General features: G+C 44.6%; 9 non-coding genes across 9 annotated transcripts; all 9 read left to right on the top strand.

Annotated features, from left to right (window-relative positions):
* The first annotated feature begins 720 nt into the window (after positions 1–720).
* On the top strand, positions 721–792 carry trnad-guc. Its single transcript has one exon. It is a non-coding gene; the product is annotated as a tRNA-Asp (tRNA).
* A 928-nt stretch (positions 793–1,720) lies between these two features.
* On the top strand, positions 1,721–1,792 carry trnad-guc. The gene has a single exon. It is a non-coding gene; the product is annotated as a tRNA-Asp (tRNA).
* A 928-nt stretch (positions 1,793–2,720) lies between these two features.
* Positions 2,721–2,792, top strand: trnad-guc. Its single transcript has one exon. It is a non-coding gene; the product is annotated as a tRNA-Asp (tRNA).
* Positions 2,793–3,723: 931 nt separating this feature from the next.
* Positions 3,724–3,795, top strand: trnad-guc. Its single transcript has one exon. It is a non-coding gene; the product is annotated as a tRNA-Asp (tRNA).
* Positions 3,796–4,728: 933 nt separating this feature from the next.
* Positions 4,729–4,800, top strand: trnad-guc. Its single transcript has one exon. It is a non-coding gene; the product is annotated as a tRNA-Asp (tRNA).
* Positions 4,801–6,677: 1,877 nt separating this feature from the next.
* Positions 6,678–6,749, top strand: trnad-guc. Its single transcript has one exon. It is a non-coding gene; the product is annotated as a tRNA-Asp (tRNA).
* A 929-nt stretch (positions 6,750–7,678) lies between these two features.
* On the top strand, positions 7,679–7,750 carry trnad-guc. The gene has a single exon. It is a non-coding gene; the product is annotated as a tRNA-Asp (tRNA).
* Positions 7,751–12,593: 4,843 nt separating this feature from the next.
* trnad-guc lies at positions 12,594–12,665 on the top strand. Its single transcript has one exon. It is a non-coding gene; the product is annotated as a tRNA-Asp (tRNA).
* A 929-nt stretch (positions 12,666–13,594) lies between these two features.
* Positions 13,595–13,666, top strand: trnad-guc. The gene has a single exon. It is a non-coding gene; the product is annotated as a tRNA-Asp (tRNA).
* Positions 13,667–14,048: the final 382 nt, after the last annotated feature.

Raw genomic sequence — 14,048 nt, 5'->3', positions numbered from 1 at the left:
AGCATTGATTGACACTGTATCCATTACTCGCCAATATCCCTGACTACATTGCATGATATTAGACATGATGTGGAGGTGCGGGCGTTCGACTGGATGAGCACAGTAAGAAGTCTCACAACTTCGTAACACCAGACTTAATTACCTACAAATGCTCGCATTCAAAGTATCGTCTTGCATCTTTGACTTTGTCTATAAATATATATATGTTTCCGGAACACACCTCTTCATTCTCCTGAGGAAGGAGCAGTGCTCCGAAAGCTCCTATTTGAACCAAACCTGTTGGACTTTAACCTGGTGTTGTATGACGTCTTATTGTGATATTAGACGGCCTGACAGAATGTTATCAGTTTAATAGATTGTATTTCTACATCCGAAACATGGTCCAACTCCGACCCTGCCTCAGCAGACACACAGCTGAGAGCCTCATCCACGACATTGGACATTGTGGACTTGACCACTTCCAGTGCTCCCCTGATCGGCCTCCCTTCTTCCAACCGAAATATACCTGTGCTCATGCTGCCTCCTGCTGCCTGGAACTCATTTGAACCAAATCCAGTTCAGCAATCACCGCTGTGTTTCCTGATCTAGAGTGGCTCCTGTGCCGAAAACGCATGTTATGAAATCCCTATTCATCCGCCCAAATCCTTCCATGACATCGTCCTTTTCTCTGAAAGGTTCAGCAGCACAACAAATCTTCTGAACTTCCAAAGAAGCAGCTGTTCCTCGTTAGTATAGTGGTTAGTATCCCCGCCTGTCACGCGGGAGACCGGGGTTCAATTCCCCGACGGGGAGACGTTTTCTTTTAGTAACAGGCTTTCCAAATTGATCTCGGTTTTTCAGGATTGAGTGCTGAGGGATTGCAAATGCAAGTCTGTGCAGCATGATTATATTCTCGGAGTTTTGAAACATTATGTAACTCTTCTGATCAGGGTGAATTGTGGAATGTTCAGCCCTGATATAATATTCCAGAGATACAAATACAGTAATAATAATCATATTAAGCATTGATTGACACTGTATCCATTACTCGCCAATATCCCTGACTACATTGCATGATATTAGACATGATGTGGAGGTCCGGGCGTTCGACTGGATGAGCACAGTAAGAAGTCTCACAACTTCGTAACACCAGACTTAATTACCTACAAATGCTCGCATTCAAAGTATCGTCTTGCATCTTTGACTTTGTCTATATATATATATATGTTTCCGGAACACACCTCTTCATTCTCCTGAGGAAGGAGCAGTGCTCCGAAAGCTCCTATTTGAAACAAACCTGTTGGACTTTAACCTGGTGTTGTATGACGTCTTATTGTGATATTAGACGGCCTGACAGAATGTTATCAGTTTAATAGATTGTATTTCTACATCCGAAACATGGTCCAACTCCGACCCTGCCTCAGCAGACACACAGCTGAGAGCCTCATCCACGACATTGGACATTGTGGACTTGACCACTTCCAGTGCTCCCCTGATCGGCCTCCCATCTTCCAACCGAAATATACCTGTGCTCATGCTGCCTCCTGCTGCCTGGAACTCATTTGAACCAAATCCAGTTCAGCAATCACCGCTGTGTTTCCTGATCTAGAGTGGCTCCTGTGCCGAAAACGCATGTTATGAAATCCCTATTCATCCGCCCAAATCCTTCCATGACATCGTCCTTTTCTCTGAAAGGTTCAGCAGCACAACAAATCTTCTGAACTTCCAAAGAAGCAGCTGTTCCTCGTTAGTATAGTGGTTAGTATCCCCGCCTGTCACGCGGGAGACCGGGGTTCAATTCCCCGACGGGGAGACGTTTCCTTTTAGTAACAGGCTTTCCAAATTGAACTCGGTTTTTCAGGATTGGGTGCTGAGGGATCGCAAAAGCAAATCTGTGCAGCATGATTATATTCTCGGAGATATCGAAACATCATGTCACGCCTCTAATCAGGATGAATTGTGGAATGTTCCGCCCTGATATTATATTCTAGAGATACAAATACAGTAGTAATCCCAATATTAAGCAATGACATTAATGTATCCATTACGCCCCCATATCCCTGACTGCATTGAATGATATTAGACATGATGTGGAGGTGCGGGCGTTCGACTGGATGAGCACAGTAAGAAGTCTCACAACTTCGTAACACCAGACTTAATTACCTACAAATGCTCGCATTCAAAGTATCGTCTTGCATCTTTGACTTTGTCTATAAATATATATATGTTTCCGGAACACACCTCTTCATTCTCCTGAGGAAGGAGCAGTGCTCCGAAAGCTCCTATTTGAACCAAACCTGTTGGACTTTAACCTGGTGTTGTATGACGTCTTATTGTGATATTAGACGGCCTGACAGAATGTTATCAGTTTAATAGATTGTATTTCTACATCCGAAACATGGTCCAACTCCGACCCTGCCTCAGCAGACACACAGCTGAGAGTCTCATCCACGACATTGGACATTGTGGACTTGACCACTTCCAGTGCTCCCCTGATCGGCCTCCCATCTTCCAACCGAAATATACCTGTGCTCATGCTGCCTCCTGCTGCCTGGAACTCATTTGAACCAAATCCAGTTCAGCAATCACCGCTGTGTTTCCTGATCTAGAGTGGCTCCTGTGCCGAAAACGCATGTTATGAAATCCCTATTCATCCGCCCAAATCCTTCCATGACATCGTCCTTTTCTCTGAAAGGTTCAGCAGCACAACAAATCTTCTGAACTTCCAAAGAAGCAGCTGTTCCTCGTTAGTATAGTGGTTAGTATCCCCGCCTGTCACGCGGGAGACCGGGGTTCAATTCCCCGACGGGGAGACGTTTCCTTTTAGTAACAGGCTTTCCAAATTGATCTCGGTTTTTCAGGATTGAGTGCTGAAGGATTGCAAATGCAAGTCTGTGCAGCATGATTATATTCTCGGAGTTTTGAAACATTATGTAACTCTTCTGATCAGGGTGAATTGTGGAATGTTCAGCCCTGATATAATATTCCAGAGATACAAATACAGTAATAATAATCATATTAAGCATTGATTGACACTGTATCCATTACTCGCCAATATCCCTGACTACATTGCATGATATTAGACATGATGTGGAGGTGCGGGCGTTCGACTGGATGAGCACAGTAAGAAGTCTCACAACTTCGTAACACCAGACTTAATTACCTACAAATGCTCGCATTCAAAGTATCGTCTTGCATCTTTGACTTTGTCTATATATATATATATATGTTTCCGGAACACACCTCTTCATTCTCCTGAGGAAGGAGCAGTGCTCCGAAAGCTCCTATTTGAACCAAACCTGTTGGACTTTAACCTGGTGTTGTATGACGTCTTATTGTGATATTAGACGGCCTGACAGAATGTTATCAGTTTAATAGATTGTATTTCTACATCCGAAACATGGTCCAACTCCGACCCTGCCTCAGCAGACACACAGCTGAGAGCCTCATCCACGACATTGGACATTGTGGACTTGACCACTTCCAGTGCTCCCCTGATCGGCCTCCCATCTTCCAACCGAAATATACCTGTGCTCATGCTACCTCCTGCTGCCTGGAACTCATTTGAACCAAATCCAGTTCAGCAATCACCGCTGTGTTTCCTGATCTAGAGTGGCTCCTGTGCCGAAAACGCATGTTATGAAATCCCTATTCATCCGCCCAAATCCTTCCTATGACATCGTCCTTTTCTCTGAAAGGTTCAGCAGCACAACAAATCTTCTGAACTTCCAAAGAAGCAGCTGTTCCTCGTTAGTATAGTGGTTAGTATCCCCGCCTGTCACGCGGGAGACCGGGGTTCAATTCCCCGACGGGGAGACGTTTCCTTTTAGTAACAGGCTTTCCAAATTGATCTCGGTTTTTCAGGATTGAGTGCTGAGGGATTGCAAATGCAAGTCTGTGCAGCATGATTATATTCTCGGAGTTTTGAAACATTATGTAACTCTTCTGATCAGGGTGAATTGTGGAATGTTCAGCCCTGATATAATATTCCAGAGATACAAATACAGTAATAATAATCATATTAAGCATTGATTGACACTGTATCCATTACTCGCCAATATCCCTGACTACATTGCATGATATTAGACATGATGTGGAGGTGCGGGCGTTCGACTGGATGAGCACAGTAAGAAGTCTCACAACTTCTTAACACCAGACTTAATTACCTACAAATGCTCGCATTCAAAGTATCGTCTTGCATCTTTGACTTTGTCTATATATATATATATGTTTCCGGAACACACCTCTTCATTCTCCTGAGGAAGGAGCAGTGCTCCGAAAGCTCCTATTTGAACCAAACCTGTTGGACTTTAACCTGGTGTTGTATGACGTCTTATTGTGATATTAGACGGCCTGACAGAATGTTATCAGTTGAATAGATTGTATTTCTACATCCGAAACATGGTCCAACTCCGACCCTGCCTCAGCAGACACACAGCTGAGAGCCTCAACCACGACATTGGACATTGTGGACTTGACCACTTCCAGTGCTCCCCTGATCGGCCTCCCATCTTCCAACCGAAATATACCTGTGCTCATGCTGCCTCCTGCTGCCTGGAACTCATTTGAACCAAATCCAGTTCAGCAATCACCGCTGTGTTTCCTGATCTAGAGTGGCTCCTGTGCCGAAAACGCATGTTATGAAATCCCTATTCATCCGCCCAAATCCTTCCATGACATCGTCCTTCCCTTTTCTCTGAAAGGTTCAGCAGCACAACAAATCTTCTGAACTTCCAAAGAAGCAGCTGTTCCTCGTTAGTATAGTGGTTAGTATCCCCGCCTGTCACGCGGGAGACCGGGGTTCAATTCCCCGACGGGGAGACGTTTCCTTTTAGTAACAGGCTTTCCAAATTGATCTCGGTTTTTCAGGATTGAGTGCTGAGGGATTGCAAAAGCAAGTCTGTGCAGCATGATTATATTCTCGGAGATATCGAAACATCATGTCACGCCTCTAATCAGGATGAATTGTGGAATGTTCCGCCCTGATATTATATTCTAGAGATACAAATACAGTAGTAATCCCAATATTAAGCAATGACATTAAAGTATCCATTACGCGCCCATATCCCTGACTGAATTACATGATATTAGACATGATGTGGAAGTGCGGGCGTTCGACTGAGGTGAGCACAGTAAGAAGTCTCACAACTTCGTAACACCAGACCTAATTACCTGCAAATGCTCGCATTCAAAGTACCGTCTTGCATCTTTGACTTTGTCAATGTATATGTTTCTGGAACACACCTCTTCGTTCACCTGTGGAATGAGCAATGCTCCGAAAGCTAGTGTTTGAAACAAACCTGTTGGACTTTAACCTGGTGTTGTAAGACTTCTTATTGAGATATTAGACAGACGGACAGAATGTTATCAGTTGAGTACATTGTATTTCCGCATCCAAAACATCTTTCAACTCTGACCCTGACTCAGTTCACCTGAAGCTGAAACCCTCATCCGCGCCGTTGTCCATTGTGGACTTGATGATTCCAGTGTTCGCCTGGCCGGCCTCCCATCTTCCACCCTAAATATACCTGTGCTCATCCAGAGTCCTGCTGCCTTGAACTTCACCTGAACCACGCCCAGTTCACCAATCAGCCCCGTGTTTTCTGATCTACACTGCCTCCTATCCCGAAAATGCATCCTTTAAAATCCCGGACCTTGCACCCACATCTTCTCATGACATCGCCCTTCCCTTTCTCTAAAACCTTCTTCAGCCCAACAAATCTTCCCGATTTCTGCTCTTTTGATATTCTGTACATTCCCAGCTTTAATCTACGGTCTAAAGTTCTGGACACCTTTCCTAAACCTCGCTATTTATCTCACTCGCTCTCCTCATTAAGATGGGCCTTGAAATCTACCTCTTTGACCAAGTTTTGGTCAGCCGGACGAATATCTCCGTCTGTGGCTCAGCGCCAGCTTTAATTCATTCGGCCACAATTTGGCGCGTCACGGTTGCGGAGTCATTAGCACCACTGCCCCACTGCGCCAGGGGCCGGGTTTTATTCCCGCTTGTGATGTCTGTGTACAATTTGCACCTTTTTACCGTGTCTACGTAGCATTCCTCCCACAGTCCAAAGATGTGCAGGTCCGCGGAGGTTGCTTGGAGTGAGCCGAGGTATCGTGTTCTTTCACAGGTTGGTGCTGTCTGGGTGGGCCGAATGGTCTCCTTCTCCGGTTTGTGATGATGTTCTTGTAAAATACCCAATGTCTTGTTGCTGCTTTGTCTGAGAGATACAAATTCAATTCCTGTTAACAGGTCCACTTCACAGACATGCAGCTGGTCTCCACATGGAAAACTGAATCAATACTGGTAAACATGTACGATATAAAAATTAAAAATTCCAGCATTGAGGTGGTCAAACAAGTGGTATAATACATTGGTGCGGATTAAGGACGGAACAATTCTCTCGAATGTTGAAAAATCCAGTTTCACTTCAGATCTAAACATAATCATCTGAAAATGAAGGAATGGTCCAATCCATTCAGGAAATTGACCCAAACTGAGAGAGGAGGGGCTGCGGGTTCCCTTCAGGTATCTCGGAGTGAAACAGGGCGGAATGCAGGAAATTACCACTCAGTGAACTTTCGGTGTTCCAATACTCATCTGGGATGTACGACGGACATTTACATAATTGAACATAATTTATTGAATGGCGGAAATTCTATTGTTGAATGATCAGTATTAACAGTTGAGCAGCTGTTCCTCGTTAGTATAGTGGTTAGTATCCCCGCCTGTCACGCGGGAGACCGGGGTTCGATTCCCCGACGGGGAGAAGTTTCCATCTATTAACAGGCATTCAAATTTCTTCTCGGTTTTTCAGGATTGAGTGCTGAGGGATTGCAAAAGCAAGTCTGTGCAGCATGATTATATTCTCGGAGTTTTGAAACATTATGTAACTCTTCTGATCACGGTGAATTGTGGAATGTTCAGCCCTGATATAATATTCCAGAGATACAAATACAGTAATAATAATCATATTAAGCAATGATTGACACTGTATCCATTACTCGCCAATATCCCTGACTACATTGCATTGTATTAGACATGATGTGGAGGTGCGGGCGTTCGACTGGATGAGCACAGTAAGAAGTCTCACAACTTCGTAACACCAGACTTAATTACCTACAAATGCTCGCATTCAAAGTATCGTCTTGCATCTTTGACTTTGTCTATATATATATGTTTCCGGAACACACCTCTTCATTCTCCTGAGGAAGGAGCAGTGCTCCGAAAGCTCCTATTTGAACCAAACCTGTTGGACTTTAACCTGGTGTTCTATGACGTCTTATTGTGATATTAGACGGCCTGACAGAATGTTATCAGTTGAATAGATTGTATTTCTACATCCGAAACATGGTCCAACTCCGACCCTGCCTCAGCAGACATACAGCTGAGAGCCTCATCCACGACATTGTACATTGTGGACTTGACCACTTCCAGTGCTCCCCTGATCGGCCTCCCATCTTCCAACCGAAATATACCTGTGCTCATGCTGCCTCCTGCTGCCTGGAACTCATTTGAACCAAATCCAGTTCAGCAATCACCGCTGTGTTTCCTGATCTAGAGTGGCTCCTGTGCCGAAAACGCATGTTATGAAATCCCTATTCATCCGCCCAAATCCTTCCATGACATCGTCCTTCCCTTTTCTCTGAAAGGTTCTGCAGCACAACAAATCTTCTGAACTTCCAAGGAAGCAGCTGTTCCTCGTTAGTATAGTGGTTAGTATCCCCGCCTGTCACGCGGGAGACCGGGGTTCAATTCCCCGACGGGGAGACGTTTCCTTTTAGTAACAGGCTTTCCAAATTGAACTCGGTTTTTCAGGATTGGGTGCTGAGGGATCGCAAAAGCAAATCTGTGCAGCATGATTATATTCTCGGAGATATCGAAACATCATGTCACGCCTCTAATCAGGATGAATTGTGGAATGTTCCGCCCTGATGTTATATTCTAGAGATACAAATACAGTAGTAATCCCAATATTAAGCAATGACATTAAAGTATCCATTACGCGCCCATATCCCTGACTGAATTACATGATATTAGACATGATGTGGAAGTGCGGGCGTTCGACTGAGGTGAGCACAGTAAGAAGTCTCACAACTTCGTAACACCAGACCTAATTACCTGCAAATGCTCGCATTCAAAGTACCGTCTTGCATCTTTGACTTTGTCAATGTATATGTTTCTGGAACACACCTCTTCGTTCACCTGAGGAATGAGCAATGCTCCGAAAGCTAGTGTTTGAAACAAACCTGTTGGACTTTAACCTGGTGTTGTAAGACTTCTTATTGTGATATTAGACAGACGGACAGAATGTTATCAGTTGAGTACATTGTATTTCCGCATCCTAAACATCTTTCAACTCTGACCCTGACTCAGTTCACCTGAAGCTGAAACCCTCATCCGCGCCGTTGTCCATTGTGGACTTGATGATTCCAGTGTTCGCCTGGCCGGCCTCCCATCTTCCACCCTAAATATACCTGTGCTCATCCAGAGTCCTGCTGCCTTGAACTTCACCTGAACCACGCCCAGTTCACCAATCAGCCCCGTGTTTTCTGATCTACACTGCCTCCTATCCCGAAAATGCATCCTTTAAAATCCCGGTCCTTGCGCCCACATCTTTTCATGACATCGCCCTTCCCTTTCTCTAAAACCTTCTTCAGCCCAACAAATCTTCCCGATTTCTGCTCTTTTGATATTCTGTACATTCCCGGCTTTAATCTACGGTCTAAAGTTCTGGACACCTTTCCTAAACCTCGCTATTTATCTCACTCGCTCTCCTCATTAAGATGGGCCTTGAAATCTACCTCTTTGACCAAGTTTTGGTCAGCCGAACGAATATCTCCTTCTGTGGCTCAGCGCCAGCTTTAATTCATTCGGCCACAATTTGGCGCGTCACGGTTGCGGAGTGATTAGCACCACTGCCCCACTGCGCCAGGGGCCGGGTTTTATTCCCGCTTGTGATGTCTGTGTACAGTTTGCACCTTCTTACCGTGTCTACGTAGCATTCCTCCCACAGTCCAAAGATGTGCAGGTCCGCGGAGGTTGCTTGGAGTGAGCCGAGGTATCGTGTTCTTTCACAGGTTGGTGCTGTCTGGGTGGGCCGAATGGTCTCCTTCTACGGTTTGTGATGATGTTCTTGTAAAATACCCAATGTCTTGTTGCTGCTTTGTCTGAGAGATACAAATTCAATTCCTGTTAACAGGTCCACTTCACAGACATGCAGCTGGTCTCCACATGGAAAACTGAATCAATACTGGTAAACATGTACGATATAAAAATTAAAAATTCCAGCATTGAGGTGGTCAAACAAGTGGTATAATACATTGGTGCGGATTAAGGACGGAACAATTCTCTCGAATGTTGAAAAATCCAGTTTCACTTCAGATCTAAACATAATCATCTGAAAATGAAGGAATGGTCCAATCCATTCAGGAAATTGACCCAAACTGAGAGAGGAGGGGCTGCGGGTTCCCTTCAGGTATCTCGGAGTGAAACAGGGCGGAATGCAGGAAATTACCACTCAGTGAACTTTCGGTGTTCCAATACTCATCTGGGATGTACGACGGACATTTACATAATTGAACATAATTTATTGAATGGCGGGAAATTCTATTGTTGAATGATCAGTATTAACAGTTGAGCAGCTGTTCCTCGTTAGTATAGTGGTTAGTATCCCCGCCTAGTCACGCGGGAGACCGGGGTTCGATTCCCCGACGGGGAGAAGTTTCCATCTATTAACAGGCATTCAAATTTCTTCTCGGTTTTTCAGGATTGAGTGCTGAGGGATTGCAAAAGCAAGTCTGTGCAGCATGATTATATTCTCGGAGTTTTGAAACATTATGTAACTCTTCTGATCACGGTGAATTGTGGAATGTTCAGCCCTGATATAATATTCCAGAGATACAAATACAGTAATAATAATCATATTAAGCAATGATTGACACTGTATCCATTACTCGCCAATATCCCTGACTACATTGCATGATATTAGACATGATGTGGAGGTGCGGGCGTTCGACTGGATGAGCACAGTAAGAAGTCTCACAACTTCGTAACACCAGACTTAATTACCTACAAATGCTCGCATTCAAAGTATCGTCTTGCATCTTTGACTTTGTCTATATAAATATATGTTTCCGGAACACACCTCTTCATTCTCCTGAGGAAGGAGCAGTGCTCCGAAAGCTCCTATTTGAACCAAACCTGTTGGACTTTAACCTGGTGTTCTATGACGTCTTATTGTGATATTAGACGGCCTGACAGAATGTTATCAGTTGAATAGATTGTATTTCTACATCCGAAACATGGTCCAACTCCGACCCTGCCTCAGCAGACATACAGCTGAGAGCCTCATCCACGACATTGTACATTGTGGACTTGACCACTTCCAGTGCTCCCCTGATCGGCCTCCCATCTTCCAACCGAAATATACCTGTGCTCATGCTGCCTCCTGCTGCCTGGAACTCATTTGAACCAAATCCAGTTCTGCAATCACCGCTGTGTTTCCTGATCCAGAGTGGCTCCTGTGCCGAAAACGCATGTTATGAAATCCCTATTCATCCGCCCAAATCCTTCCATGACATCGTCCTTCCCTTTTCTCTGAAAGGTTCTGCAGCACAACAAATCTTCTGAACTTCCAAAGAAGCAGCTGTTCCTCGTTAGTATAGTCGTTAGTATAGTGGTTAGTATCCCCGCCTGTCACGCGGGAGACCGGGGTTCAATTCCCCGACGGGGAGACGTTTCCTTTTAGTAACAGGCTTTCCAAATTGAACTCGGTTTTTCAGGATTGGGTGCTGAGGGATCGCAAAAGCAAATCTGTGCAGCATGATTATATTCTCGGAGATATCGAAACATCATGTCACGCCTCTAATCAGGATGAATTGTGGAATGTTCCGCCCTGATATTATATTCTAGAGATACAAATACAGTAGTAATCCCAATATTAAGCAATGACAATAATGTATCCATTGCGAGCCCATATCCCTGACTGAATTACATGATATTAGACATGATGTGGAAGTGCGGGCGTTCGACTGAGGTGAGCACAGTAAGAAGTCTCACAACTTCGTAACACCAGACCTAATTACCTGCAAATGCTCGCATTCAAAGTACCGTCTTGCATCTTTGACTTTGTCAATGTATATGTTTCTGGAACACACCTCTTCGTTCACCTGAGGATTGAGCAATGCTCCGAAAGCTAGTGTTTGAAACAAACCTGTTGGACTTTAACCTGGTGTTGTAAGACTTCTTGTTGTGATATTAGACAGACGGACAGAATGTTATCAGTTGAGTACATTGTATTTCCGCATCCTAAACATCTTTCAACTCTGACCCTGACTCAGTTCACCTGAAGCTGAAACCCTCATCCGCGCCGTTGTCCATTGTGGACTTGATGATTCCAGTGTTCGCCTGGCCGGCCTCCCATCTTCCACCCTAAATATACCTGTGCTCATCCAGAGTCCTGCTGCCTTGAACTTCACCTGAACCACGCCCAGTTCACCAATCAACCCCGTGTTTGCTGATCTACACTGCCTCCTATCCCGAAAATGCATCCTTTAAAATCCCGGTCCTTGCGCCCACATCTTTTCATGACATCGCCCTTCCCTTTCTCTAAAACCTTCTTCAGCCCAACAAATCTTCCCGATTTCTGCTCTTTTGATATTCTGTACATTCCCGGCTTTAATCTACGGTCTAAAGTTCTGGACACCTTTCCTAAACCTCGCTATTTATCTCACTCGCTCTCCTCATTAAGATGGGCCTTGAAATCTACCTCTTTGACCAAGTTTTGGTCAGCCGAACGAATATCTCCTTCTGTGGCTCAGCGCCAGCTTTAATTCATTCGGCCACAATTTGGCGCGTCACGGTTGCGGAGTGATTAGCACCACTGCCCCACTGCGCCAGGGACCGGGTTTTATTCCCGCTTGTGATGTCTGTGTACAGTTTACACATTCTTACCGTGTCTACGTAGCATTCCTCCCACAGTCCAAAGATGTGCAGGTCCGCGGAGGTTGCTTGGAGTGACCCGAGGTATCGTGTTCTTTCACAGGTTGGTGCTGTCTGGGTGGGCCGAATGGTCTCCTTCTACGGTTTGTGATGATGTTCTTGTAAAATACCCAATGTCTTGTTGCTGCTTTGTCTGAGAGATACAAATTCAATTCCTGTTAACAGGTCCACTTCACAGACATGCAGCTGGTCTCCACATGGAAAACTGAATCAATACTGGTAAACATGTACGATATGAAAATTAAAAATTCCAGCATTGAGGTGGTCAAACAAGTGGTATAATACATTGGTGCGGATTAATGACGGAATAATTCTCTCGAATGTTGAAAAATCCAGTTTCACTTCAGATCTAAACATAATCATCTGAAAATGAAGGAATGGTCCAATCCATTCAGGAAATTGACCCAAACTGAGAGAGGAGGGGCTGCGGGTTCACTTCAGGTATCTCGGAGTGAAACAGGGCGGAATGCAGGAAATTACCACTCAGTGAACTTTCGGTGTTCCAATACTCATCTGGGATGTACGACGGACATTTACATAATTGAACATAATTTATTGAATGGCGGGAATTCTATTGTTGAATGATCAGTATTAACAGTTGAGCAGCTGTTCCTCGTTAGTATAGTGGTTAGTATCCCCGCCTGTCACGCGGGAGACCGGGGTTCGATTCCCCGACGGGGAGAAGTTTCCATCTATTAACAGGCATTCAAATTTCTTCTCGGTTTTTCAGGATTGAGTGCTGAGGGATTGCAAAAGCAAGTCTGTGCAGCATGATTATATTCTCGGAGTTTTGAAACATTATGTAACTCTTCTGATCAGGGTGAATTGTGGAATGTTCAGCCCTGATATAAAATTCCAGAGATACAAATACAGTAATAATAATCATATTAAGCAATGATTGACACTGTATCCATTACTCGCCAATATCCCTGACTACATTGCATGATATTAGACATGATGTGGAGGTGCGGGCGTTCGACTGGATGAGCACAGTAAGAAGTCTCACAACTTCGTAACACCAGACTTAATTACCTACAAATGCTCGCATTCAAAGTATCGTCTTGCATCTTTGACTTTGTCTATATATATATGTTTCCGGAACACATGTCTTCATTCTCCTGAGGAAGGAGCAGTGCTCCGAAAGCTCCTATTTGAACCAAACCTGTTGGACTTTAACCTGGTGTTCTATGACGTCTTATTGTGATATTAGACGGCCTGACAGAATGTTATCAGTTGAATAGATTGTATTTCTACATCCGAAACATGGTCCAACTCCGACCCTGCCTCAGCAGACATACAGCTGAGAGCCTCATCCAGGACATTGTACATTGTGGACTTGACCACTTCCAGTGCTCCCCTGATCGGCCTCCCATCTTCCAACCGAAATATACCTGTGCTCATGCTGCCTCCTGCTGCCTGGAACTCATTTGAACCAAATCCAGTTCAGCAATCACCGCTGTGTTTCCTGATCTAGAGTGGCTCCTGTGCCGAAAACGCATGTTATGAAATCCCTATTCATCCGCCCAAATCCTTCCATGACATCGTCCTTCCCTTTTCTCTGAAAGGTTCTGCAGCACAACAAATCTTCTGAACTTCCAAAGAAGCAGCTGTTCATCGTTAGTATAGTGGTTAGTATCCCCGCCTGTCACGCGGGAGACCGGGGTTCAATTCCCCGACGGGGAGACGTTTCCTTTTAGTAACAGGCTTTCCAAATTGAACTCGGTTTTTCAGGATTGGGTGCTGAGGGATCGCAAAAGCAAATCTGTGTAGCATGATTATATTCTCGGAGATATCGAAACATCATGTCACGCCTCTAATCAGGATGAATTGTGGAATGTTCCGCCCTGATATTATATTCTAGAGATACAAATACAGTAGTAATCCCAATATTAAGCAATGACAATAATGTATCCATTACGAGCCCATATCCCTGACTGAATTGCATGATATTAGACATGATGTGGAAGTGCGGGCGTTCGACTGAGGTGAGCACAGTAAGAAGTCTCACAACTTCGTAACACCAGACCTAATTACCTGCAAATGCTCGCATTCAAAGTACCGTCTT

Source organism: Scyliorhinus canicula, chromosome 6 (assembly GCF_902713615.1).
Source record: "Scyliorhinus canicula chromosome 6, sScyCan1.1, whole genome shotgun sequence".
NCBI lineage: Eukaryota > Metazoa > Chordata > Chondrichthyes > Carcharhiniformes > Scyliorhinidae > Scyliorhinus > Scyliorhinus canicula.
The sequence above is the reverse complement of the archived record's forward strand: the minus strand, read 5'-3'. Positions and strand labels throughout refer to the sequence as shown.